The sequence below is a fragment of the Vidua chalybeata genome, chromosome 9 (assembly GCF_026979565.1).
Source record: "Vidua chalybeata isolate OUT-0048 chromosome 9, bVidCha1 merged haplotype, whole genome shotgun sequence".
NCBI lineage: Eukaryota > Metazoa > Chordata > Aves > Passeriformes > Viduidae > Vidua > Vidua chalybeata.
Genome location: NC_071538.1, coordinates 15,494,284 through 15,506,374, shown reverse-complemented (window position 1 = coordinate 15,506,374; position 12,091 = coordinate 15,494,284). Strand labels below are relative to the sequence as shown.

General features: G+C 41.8%; 1 protein-coding gene across 6 annotated transcripts in view; it reads left to right on the top strand.

Annotated features, from left to right (window-relative positions):
- PTPRF (protein tyrosine phosphatase receptor type F) overlaps positions 1-12,091 on the top strand; it is a 376,315-nt gene that overhangs the window by 82,218 nt on the left and 282,006 nt on the right. For all 6 annotated transcript variants that reach the window (XM_053950041.1, XM_053950040.1, XM_053950039.1 and 3 more), the window contains exon 2: positions 7,818-7,898. The gene's annotated coding sequence lies outside the window, so the exon portion shown is untranslated. The remainder of the gene's footprint in view (positions 1-7,817; positions 7,899-12,091) is intronic.

Genomic DNA, 12,091 nt, shown 5'->3' with positions numbered 1-12,091 from the left:
GTGGCTGTTCCCGCTCCTTTGACGCTATCGGAAATGGGGGTGAGATGTACAGCGGTGCTTGGATGAAATACTAGTGTGCCAGTTGGATGTATCTGAAAAAATTTAGCCCCCCTCCCTCCAGTAGTGTAGAGAAGATAAATCTTTGACTCCACGTGGGTTTTGCTGATCAATATAGGAAGGCTGTAGGAATTACCTTGTTACAGTAAACATGTAGCAAGTAAAACATAGGCATGGACTTTATGGTCATCTAAGGTAAAACTCCTGGTCAAATCTTGAGTTGCCCAGGGTGGGGCATGAATTTTCCCCCTTGCCACAGGATCCTGAAAGAAGATAGAGAACATAAACAATGTTCCTAGATTTTGTACAAGTGGGAGTAGTGGTGTCATTTCTCCCTGGAAATCCTTGTAACTTATTCATCAAACTTAGTCATACCTGGCACTTGTAGGCAAGAGAGATTGTTCAGAATCTCTCAAGAAATGTTTTGCCTTCTGTTGAGAGGTTTGTTTGCTTTGTGCCCAGAACTCCTGTATTTCCAGGTTTGACCTGCTCCAAGAACCTACTATCAAAATAACTGATAATGTTTTAAAAGACAATACCAAGAAACCAAATGTTTATCAGTTTCCACCCCCCCTGCTTTTTTTTTTTTCCCCAGAAAAAAGCTGTGGATGATTAGGCAAAGGCATGCATATATTTCAGTAGTCCAGCTTTGGCTGAAGAAACCTGGATTATTGATGTTTTTTTTGTATGGCGCCAAGGGCTCATCTGCCTTCCATCTCAAAGGGATCTGGAATTGAAAAGGTCATCAGAATGCTGATACTCAGGGCATCTTTCTGGTTATCCTGGGTCGTAGTTAAGCCAAAATTGAAATGTCATCTCCTTCAGCTCTGGAAATACTCATGTGACTCACTATGGGCCCTGCAGCAAAGTGCCCTGCAAGTATTTGCCTGGTGGTGCCAGAAGAAAGGACATGTTTGTGCAGTAGTGTTGTATTCTTCCTAACTTCCTTAGTGTGTAAGGGTGCTGTGTTGGATGACCTAGAAACTCCAAGCCTCTTAGTGGACATTCTTGCTGTAGTAGGCAGGAGCAGGGTTTCTTCTCAGCCACATGCCTGAGATTTCTTGAGTGCAGCCTTTTGAGCCCTTCTGAAGCACGTGGGACTCCTCTATACAATCATGGCTTGGTTTGCCAAGGTCTAACTAGCCTTTCATGTGAATCGTGCATTTTGTTGTCTTTTGTGTTTTGTAGAGATTGAAGACTGAAGCAGTTGCTGAGCTGAGAGCTCCCTTGTGACACAGAATTGCATTTTTCATAGAGAGAAACTGGCACTTGAAATCATAAAAGATGGATTTTATTTTTATTTTAATTGTTCTGTCCTTGTGCCCAGCTCTGTTTTACACTTTAGGGGAACCATGATATTCTTTGAGTATCCACAGAGTTCTTGAATAAATTAATGTAGAATTTGGAAAACAAACTGACTTTGTCTATTATCAAAGCACAAGATGCCTCAGCACTAACTCTGTCTGCATAGCTAAGACCAGTATAGCTCAGATGTGTTCACATCACATGCTTCTTCATCTTCTTAAATAAATTTTCTCAGTGATTTGCAGAATATCAGCTTGGTTCTTTATTATACAATATACAGCTTCTGTGAGCTAGATAGTCACCAAAGGTAACATTAGACACTGAGCAAATAATTGTTTCCTGTCTCACTGCATTAGTAACTGAGAAGAAAGTGTTTCCTAATTTGTATTTGTGCAGAACTAAATATAGCTCTAGTGAAGCTTAACTTCAGCTCCAGCCATTCAAGTCCCTAAGAAATTGAGTACTGTGTTTGTCAGTCTCTGGAATAATGGACTTTATGGACTCACTGGACTCTATGTTTGTGTGTGCTCCTTGCCCTCCCACTTTCCAGTCTTATAATCTTAGATACTTGAATGTGAGGCTGTGCAAGCTCTGAGAAAATCCTGATAGTCCTGAGTTATTGCTGTCTGCAGGAACTATGGCAGAATTTTTTTTCTACTAGGAGTTTGAGGATATGAAGCCCTGACTGCATTCCCCATTCCATATTTAGCAAGGAGAAGGTTAAATTGTCCTGCAGTTATGTTTTCCAGCAAAAATTGCTCTGGGTTTTGATCTAAAATCTGAAATTTATTAGCTCTTCTACTCTAGTTGTTCTGTAGAGCTGATAGCCTGATGCACAAGATCAGGGAAAAAAAAAAAACAACAACAAAAAATCCAAAACAAACAAACAACCCCCCCCCAAAAAAACCACAAACAAACAAACCCAAAACCATTTAAGAAGTATTCAGATTGGGATGTATCAGTGAAATCATGCTGGTAAGAAAAATCTGATGTTATGGGAAGGTGTATTGAATAGATTGTGTCTTCTCCCTGGGAAACGTACAAGCTTGAGTCTGTGCCTTGGTATTGAGTCTGGCAGCTGTGGGATAACATCCTTCGTGCTACATTTACACTGAAAAGGCAGCACTGCTTCCTGAGGTACTGGAAATGCCAAATGCTGCATTTCAGAGCTTGAGTCTTTCAGCTGGAATCTGTGAGGAGAATGCTTCAGGTTCATCTCTTCCAGTGAGGCTCAGAATAGTTCCATTCTTTTTTTTTTTTTTTTTTTTTTTTTTTTTTTTTTTTTAATTTGAATTCATCAAGATAAGCTCATCCTCCCTGGCTGTCTTTGCTGGATGCTGAGCAGGAGGAGTGTTTTTGAAAGGTCTGAGGGATCTTCCATCCAGAGTTTGTAGAAAACAAGACAGTACTTCATCATTCATCTGTGTCACTTCAACCTTAAGTGCACTACTAACTTGTGCATTTTATCCGTGCTCTGACCAGATCCATCAGCGCTCTGCCCAACTTTCTCATGTTACCAGTGATGCACATAATTAGGAGGAGGTTGTTGCTGGTGGGGAGGAAGAGGAATCCTATATTGGCTGTCTGTCTGCACCTGTACCTCTTAGTACAGAGAGATCCTTTGAAGAAGTGATCTAAAGAAATCCAAAGAAAATTGCCAAGGTTTGTAACAGCTTTCCTCCTGGCAGTCTGCGGTTTATTTATACTGTAGGATGTGACAGGCAATTCCTGGTGCCTCAGCTCTGTCTGAAGTGTGAGTGATCGCTGGAAACGTGAATGATTGCAATAGCAGCTTTCTTCCCTCCACTGGGGAGAAGTTTTGAGATTGAGTTCTCCCCTCACTGAGATCTTTGAAGTTTGGATCTTTAAAATCATTCTCCAGCCAAAGACCTACTAGTGCAGTTGTCATCCTTCCTGTCTAAGGAGGACTGGACCAGCCTCCCTTCAGAAGCCATTAAAACTGCTCGTTTCATCTGCCAGAGAGGTCAGCAGAGGAAGACATAAGTAAGTAATTATTCCCTTCCTGTCCTCCCAGTAGCTGAGTGAGCTCTGGAAGTGAAACATCATTAAATCTCTGAGCAGTGTGGACAGTCTGCTAGCCAGCCATGGAGCCCATGTCACATGGCAGAGGCAGGGCTGAGTAACAGGTGGTATTTAGAAACTAATTAATATTTGTGAATAACAATGTGCTGTTAGTAAGAAAACAATTCTGTCTGCTTGTGAATATTTATGATGATGGCTTTCAACACTGCTTGGATCATGCAATGCTTTTCCAGCTGCTGCACCTCCTCTTGTGTCACAACATTTTGCAGCAGAGTGAAAATACTCTCTGCTCTGTGGATCTGTCCCACAAGGCAGCAGCTGGCTGAGCAGCACTGTGGAGTACACTCTTAAAAGAGTATTCTCACCAGTTCAGTGTTAGTGGAGCACTAGATCCCGAACACTTGAAGTATTCTTTGCTGGTGGAGTAAGCCATACAAATTAGCTTGAGAATTCATCCCATTAAGAGCCAAACCATGCACAGAGGTAGTGCTATGTTTGAAGAGAAAGCAGGTGTTAAAGGTTGTTCTACTTCGTAATGGTGTGTGTGAGTGTTTTACAGCAGATCAGACTTGCCTAATGTAATCTTCGTAATGCTTTCATTTAAAAAGCTCCCTGTGGTTTGTATTTGTTGAACTGAAAAAGCAGAATCTACTTTGTAGCTTGGTGAGGCGGGATGTTCTATTGAGCATGTGTTCAGACTGTCATTTGGGAAAGATAATAGGTTTTTAACCTCTGTCACTGTTAGAGTGAGGTATTTATGGAGCTCTGTTGAAGCTGTGCCTAGGCAGGTAACCTTGTGATGCAGGTTTTTCACAATTTGCCATTTTCTTGTGATAAGTTTTAGCTTTTCTTGGCCCCTTGCAGTGCCTCTTGCAGCGTCAGCCAGCATGGGAGCTCACCAAGAGATGAGGAATTCCTTGCTGTTGTTCATGCTGCGCAGAAAGCTCATTGTTGCTGATGTTGTCTGTTCAGTAAACACTGTCTCATAGATTGAAAACTCTGCCTTGAAGAGTTCATGAAAATATTCCTGGCTTGGCACATGGAAACTGGCCAAACCCATGGAAGTAGTGCTCATGTTTTCAGCAGCAGAGGTGTCCAGGTGCAGCTGGAAGTGCTGGGCTCTTGTTCAGGGTGCTGCAGGGGATGTGCAGCATGGCACTTACTCTTGGCAGCCTCCTCACTCCTCCTGATGGCCTTAAGTTTAACTTGTGGGAGGGAGGAAGCTGTGTGTACTTCACTGTGCTAAAATCCTATTGGTATGGCCTCCCTTTCATCACTTGAGGCCTCCAGCAGCCTAAATTAGGAGATGGAGACTGCAGCGTGCTGCAGGGAGGAGGTTATCTCCAGTGAACTGCCATCACCGCTTTGGTCACTGCTGAATAATTTTTTTTGTTCATGTTTAATACTCAGCAGCAAGTACCTAATGTTTATATGCCCTTTCCCTATATAAGCAGAGCATCTCCTTTATAAAGTCAGTTAAGACATCCAAAACTGAATCAGTGTAAAATTTTAAATATATCTGTCAGACGAACAGGCGCAAAGAAATTCAGAGCAGAAGTGATCACTTCGGCCTGTACAGGTCCTCTTGTGGCAGGGATTTCCAGGAATCCTCAATTGCTTATTAAACAATGCTTAATATGACAGATATATTTTCTAACCTCGTCTTAAAAGTCTTTGCTCCATCTTAATATTTTCAATGTAGAAAAGGTGGTTTGGGTTTGGTGTTTTTTTGTTTGTTTTTGTTTTTCTAAGTTGTTTTGGTTTGGTTTGTGTTTTGTTTTGATTTTTTTTTTAGTGTCGTGTTTCCACTTCCCTTTCTAGCAATAGTGTCACTATGGTGTAGCTGAGAATAGTTGACTTGAACTGCCCCTATTACACAGATGCAAAAAGCTACTTCAGCTTTTGGGAGAAAGAAGTTTTTAGTGAAATACATGAATGTGTACCATGAATGACTGCAACTGTGTGTTAGAACTATAGCAAATTCTATAGGGTTTCCAAGGAGTACATTTAAAACAATGCATAAAAAGCAGGATAACAATTAGCAGCAGAGACTGATATATTTAAATGAAGTCATTAATTTAAAGTGTTGGCTTACACAAATTTCAAGCATTTTTATGCATTTAATAAAGGGTTCCTTTTTAAGTAGCTTAAGTATCCTTCTCTGTGCGCAATGTGTCCTGGGAATTAACAAACCACTTACTGCTGGATGGATTCCACTCAGATGCAACTGCCATTCCTGCAGCAAAGACTGATAAAGAGAGTGGAAAGAGCCAGTACTGAAATGGTCATCCTGTTAATCTGGAGGAAGAGAGAAAACAAATCTGTATAATTTCTCTTCTGTTTATTTAGTATGCTGATCTGTGCCATGGGCTTTAAGGTGGATGTGTGCATGCCTGAAAGAGGGCTTTCTTCAAATTTCAGGGAGCCTGGCAGGAGGTGCCAAGGTGCTAGTCTAAAATTCTCTCCTGAGGGATGGAGACCAACAGTGTGAGGCAGCTTGAGGTGGAAGTTGGTGATCTGATACTGAGGGAGAGGTGCTGGGGTATAAAATTGGGACCCTGTGTGAAAGGAGGAAAAACTCAAAACATGTTCTAGATAAAGGAGCTTGCAGGGATGTAAGAAAGAAGGACAGTGTGGTCAAAGTTATGGAAAACATACTGAGGAGCATTGTGCATAGATATTGGCAGGGTAAGACCTCCAGGTTTAGAACAGGAGCATGCTCAGAATAATTACAGTGAAGGCTGCCAGTGTGCGCCAGAAGTAAATATAGTAGTGTAAGCACTGCTAGAGAGTCATTGAAGTCAATGCTGCATAACATAAATTGCATAATATATTTATTTGTGAAGGTTATTGGAGCACAGTTTTAAATGGATCTGAGTCCTTGGTAAGGTGAGTGTATTCTGGTTCCCTGGGCTGAAGCTTCCAATATGTCCCAGTCTGATCTAGGGGCAAACTGCCAGCAAGAGGGGGGAGGTTGCTGTTCCCCTCCTACCAGCTCCAGTGCTTGTCCAAGCAGCTCCTGAGCTGTATCCACACAAAGTGCCAGGAGGAAAGGAACTGCCCTCTCCCCACAGAAATGGAAAAAAAACCTGGGGGGATTTTTGTTCTCCTGGTCAGCTGAGTTGTTCAGGGGATGAGAGAGGATCTCCAAGTTGTTGTGTGTATGAGGGGGTAGGTGGAGGTATCTCTGAGCACAGGGGATACAGGGCAGGCAGGCTGTTCAATCCTCATGTCCCACTTCAGAACTGGAACAAACCTTCTCCCACCAAGGCTATGTTGATCAGTGCATGATGTAGCAACCATCAGACACCCGAATTTCAGGGCACTATCACACTCTCCGTAAGAGGGCTGAAACTGTTTACAAAATGTGTACTTTGTAAATGATAAAGACTAAATAATGTATTCTGTGCATTTGCATAATTTTGAATCACTTATCCTTCTGAGGGCTGGCATCATTTGGCTCATGTTGAAGTACACTTAGCGGTGGAGTTGAGCTCAAGCCATCAGCTGTGGGTTGAGTTGACACTGAAGATAAGGAGGTATGTTTTTAGGGAGACCATGCAGGATCCCTATGATGTCCCTGGCACCACAGAGCAGTGCCCTGAGGGCTCAGAGGTGAAACAGGTAGGAGGCACAGTCAGTGCTGTGAAAGGTCAGGGTGTCTTTCAGCTTGAGACCCAGAGCAGTCCAAGTGGGACATACCTCCATGGTAACGGCATGGGTCATAATCTTAGAAGGCATTAGGAGAGCAGCTTCTGCTCTGCACTGTTTGGGATGGAGAGGGTTACCTGCTGAAAATGCTGGAGAAACACATGCTTAGGCAGTTGCAAGGTGATGGCGGGCCACAAGGATGAGATTGGGCAGAAGATGCTGGTGTGGGGTGATAAGAACTTGCTTGATTTGGGTGGGCAAATGAGCCCTGACAGGGAGGTGGTGTAATTCATTTTTTATTGTCAGAGAAATAAACTTCACGGATAGGGAAAAGCTGTTTAAGCTGCTGGATCAATGTTGGCCTGAAAACAAATGGATAAAAGCTGTTCAGGAATAAGTGCTAGGCTGAAAGTTTTTTAACTACTGGAAGAGCTCAGCGCTGCAGTTAGAATTGGATGTGGAGGCTGAGGAAGAGCACTGTCAGTATGTTGGGCTCTGTTTGCTGTGATTGGGGTTCTTGGATGTGATACCTGTCATGGAGGGCAAAGCTAATCTCTAAACATCTTTCCTGCTTGCATCTGGTGGTGGATTATCATGATTGTGTCATGTACTGTACTGAACTGAACTGCTTCTTCCCCAGGGTGGAGAATTCATGTCATTAAGCAAAGTTTTAATCTTTGCTGTACCTTTTAATCTGTGAATATCTCTGCTGTTTTGGTCACTTCTGAAACTTATTCTTATTTTGCTTGTTTTTTCCCTAGGTATTTTTATGGCCTCTGTCACAGTGGTGTCTCAGTGTCTTCCAGGCATTTATGGATTTATTCTGAGAACATTCCTGTGAGGTAAGGAAATATTCTCACTTGGTTTTACAGACTAGGAACTGAGGCAGAAGGAGACAAAGGTTGCAGGAGTCTTGTAGCATAGCCAGCAGTCAAACACTAATTGCCAACAAGTTCATTATTGTCCTAATGCCATACCCAGCTACCTATCTCTGGCTTTTTTTCTTCCTCTTTTTACTTCTTTTTTTTTTCTTTTCCCTTCCTTTGTCTGAGTTTTAGTAATCTGCAAGGAGCTGGGAGGACCTGTGGAAAATATGATTAGGGATACTGGTGTCCTTTTTTAAACATTGTTACTTATGAGTTGAAATTCCTTTCTAAAAATATCAGCAGATCTGTTTATGTTAAATGATTAGCATGTTTAGACTTCCACAGATAAGCTGCCGTGCCTTTTTCAGTCAGTAACTCCTTTATCCTACCTGTCTAGGCTTGTGGCTGTTGAATTCTTACCCTGCCTAAGCTAATGCCATCCCAATCACCTAAAGCAATGCCAAGAATTTCATCATCCATGCAAAGATCTGATTCATGTCAAGACAGGTGTAAAGTTTCTCAAGCACACTTATGTATAATTACTGTTTAATTTTTTTTTTCAAAGATCTTTCCAAGCCGGCTGAAATGTGCAGCTTTGAGCTTCCAGATTGTCCCAGAAATTGGATTTCAGTGCCTGATTAGTGATGCTGGTCCCTTTCCAAAGTATTGCAAACTTCCTGACACATGTGTGCTCTGAATTACAATTTAGATCATAAAATCAAATATCATGAACAACAGCTTGAAAAATGTCTTTTTCCCCTTTTAAGTAAGGAATTTTTAAGTTAGGTCTCCCTTGAGCCCTTTTTTCTCTTCAAGATGGTATTTAAAATGTGACTTTTACTACTTAAAGAATTTTCTTAGAGTTACAGCAATGTTACAAGTTAGAAATACACCAGCAGACTATGACAAATATTTTTATGTATGTTAAAATCATCAAAATTATGAAAAATATAACATTGCAAAGAAATATTTAATGCCATCTTTCTAATTTCACAATCTGTAAAATACACATACTAGATCATGTTTATGTTCTTTATTACTATGTATTACATGTCCTTGTGTCCCCAAGAATAAGGCCTTAATGACTCATGAACTCAAAGTGTACTAAATGAAATTAAAGAGCTGGCCAGTGACCTTAACAGTCTATTAGGCTATATGTCACTCCGCCCAATATTTGTTGAGTGTGGAAGAGTAGCAAAAATTCATTAGCTAAGATGCTGATGCTTGAAACAGGCAAGATTTCTCTAGCATCAGAACTGGTGTTGCTGCTTAAGTGGAGGTAGAAGCACAAATGGTAGATATGTCTGTGTATGTGTGTTTGAAAGTACTCCTGATGTGGTCCTGGGGCGGGGACAAAGCTGCTCCAGGGCCTTTTGGCTCAGATCCTTGTGGAGGAGATCCTGCCAGCACCTGGTGCTGGGCTGGGCAGGGCAGGTGCAGCTGGAGATGGTGCTCAGGGTTTGGGATGTGCTGCCTGCGTAGTTATACAGAGACAATGCAATGGGAGGGCTGTTTTCTGAAACCTTGTGTTTCACAGCAGCAGGGCAGGGAAGGATGTGTTGCTGTGGTGTATGGCATGCTTGGTTTTTCTGAGAGGCGAGCCTGGCTTGGCATAATTGCATTTGGGTGCAGGCAGGAGGGTGAGCAGGAAGGCTCTGGGCTGCTGTGCCCTCTGAAGAGCAGAGTTTGAATACTGGATCCCCTTCTCCCTTAGCTCAGGAGACGGGACATGAATAGGTGCTGGGTATGCAGAGGTGCAGACAGGTCAGATTCCCTGTTGCCCACCAGCTTCCTTGCAGGCTCACCTGTCCCATGGAGCTGTCAGCATGATGCCAGGCTGGCAGTGGGCAGCAGGGCCGAGTATATCCCAGTGATGGGCAGGCTTGGCTAGCTGCAAACCTGGACAGTATCTGAATTATGGTAGCATCTGTCATCTTAAGTTCACATTTCTTAACTAATCGTCTGCATTTTGTTTTGTATTGTGTTTGGAAGCATCCTAGAGCTTAGTTTGGAGATGGCCACCCTGCAGGGAGGGCACTACTTGGTGATAGAACTGAACCAGGAGAAGTGACATTACACGGGAGCTGAGGCGGCAGCTTGGTCATGCAGCTCCTCAGCAAAACAGCTGTCCTTGAGGGCTTCTCAGTTTTATAGCACTTCTTTCCTGGTGCGTGCAGTTATGAGTGCTTTCAGCTGACCCTGAGAAGGTCTTCTGTCATTCTTAAAGTAAACTCAGGTTTTAGGAAAGAAAAGATGACAGATTCAGTCAATAAAAAATGTGGCTGGAAGTACAGTTTGAGTGGCATGCAATAATATCGTTTAAAGTAAATCAACTTTCTGGAACATAAATTGGGCAGAATCTCCCTGTTCTAGGTCATGGTTTATCTGTAGGGTTTTCTTTTAAAATAATTTCCCGAATAATGATTTGGGAGGAGGGGATGGAGAGCCTGGGAACAAAGTGGATGAATGGGAGAAGAAAGAAAAGGAAGCCTTTTCAATCACATCAGGCTGAATCTAAAACATCAAGGAATGATGTTACAGGAGAACCCCTGAAGATAAAATGTAACCTAGATTAGCAGAATACAGATTAAGTTTTCAGGAGTTTTGAGACAGCACTCTGTCCTGAAGCAGTCTTTTGTCATTCATTTAAACTAAAATTGTTGTATGGTTGCATTTTCAGGGATATACAAAAATACCTATCCATTTGAATATTACAGTCATGAAGTTAAGAAATGTATTAAAGTGAATACTGCTTGAAAAGATTAAAAGAAAAATGAAGTTTAGATTTTTCATTTGAACTGGCTATTGCTAGTGAAGTACTGTATATCTATGTGATCGTGGTTTGGGGGATTTTTATACAAGTGGCATACCACTGTAATTGCAGTTGAAACTGAGACTTCTACACAGTTTTTTTTCATTCTGACTTTAAAGTGTAAAAATGTTGTCATTAGGTCACACTGTCCTCTTATAATACTTTGAACGTTTTTATTCTTTAGTTTATTTACATTTTAGAAAGTGTGTTATGATACCATATTCTAATTGAAGGGTTGTTTTCTGCAATAGAAGTTACATATTTCTACAAAACGTTGGCACAAGATTTACGTGATTCAGAGTGATTTAATTGTGTGTTAATGCCATATTGGCTGGAACATATAATTAATGCAAAACAGTGAGTTACCCCTTACTTTTCATTGTAATCGAGTGAACAGTGTTTTCTGGCTATACTTAAATGACAGGCTCAAAAAGTCATTGGCAGAATTTGTTGGCATAGTTCAGCCTTATTTATATGTGACTGTGTATTTTTTGGATTTAACAGTCTTTGCAAGTCATTTTATCTCACAAATAAGTAGATTGCTTTAATATATTGGAACCCAAAGGATGCAACTATTGGCCGTTTACCTGGCTTCACATGATGAGTGCTGGAGAATGCATGCAGAGTTAGAAGGGTGGGGTTTAAAGCTCCAAATTTGCACTTGTAAAATTCCCATCTGCTTTGAAGGTGTTTGCTTTAGCTGTCTACAGGGATACATATTTTCAGAAGTTTATTTATGAAAAAGAGGCTCAGGAGATGCCAGAGATGTTACAAGATTTAACCGTATTTGCAAAATTGAATATGAGCTTTAGCCCTCTGGTCTTTTTCATTTCCTTTTTGTATTTTATGATGAAGTTATTGGTAGGTGGCTTTTGTGTTGTCACTTCACCTGTTTAATTTAAATTTAGGTATCTGAGGGTTGTGCAATAAAGGTAGAATCTCCATAACTGGCAACATAACCTTGCCATCTTGCAGAGTCAGCACTTGCTCGTGCTCTGGCGCAATGGCTTTGAATAGCTGCCACCCCATGTGTGTGTTTCCTAAACTCGAGTCAAGTGCTGAACTCATTAAAAATACATGCTGTATAAGTTAATGTGCATAAGGAGTTTTGGTGCTTAGATCTCCTTTGAGGCTACATTTAACTCTAATTAACTTGGTTTCGTTCTGTCTACTATCAGCAGAGGCTTGGCTGAAACCCGCCAGTATTGGTTAAACTGTGGGTTTGAAGTAGAGCCCAGGGGGGTGATGGATTAAAAAGCAGGGAGTTGTGACTGTGCTGGGGTTCCCGGTGCCTGTGCCAGCTCCTGGGGCTGTGCTGGGCATGAGCACCAGCTGTGCCATTCCAGGGGCACAGTGC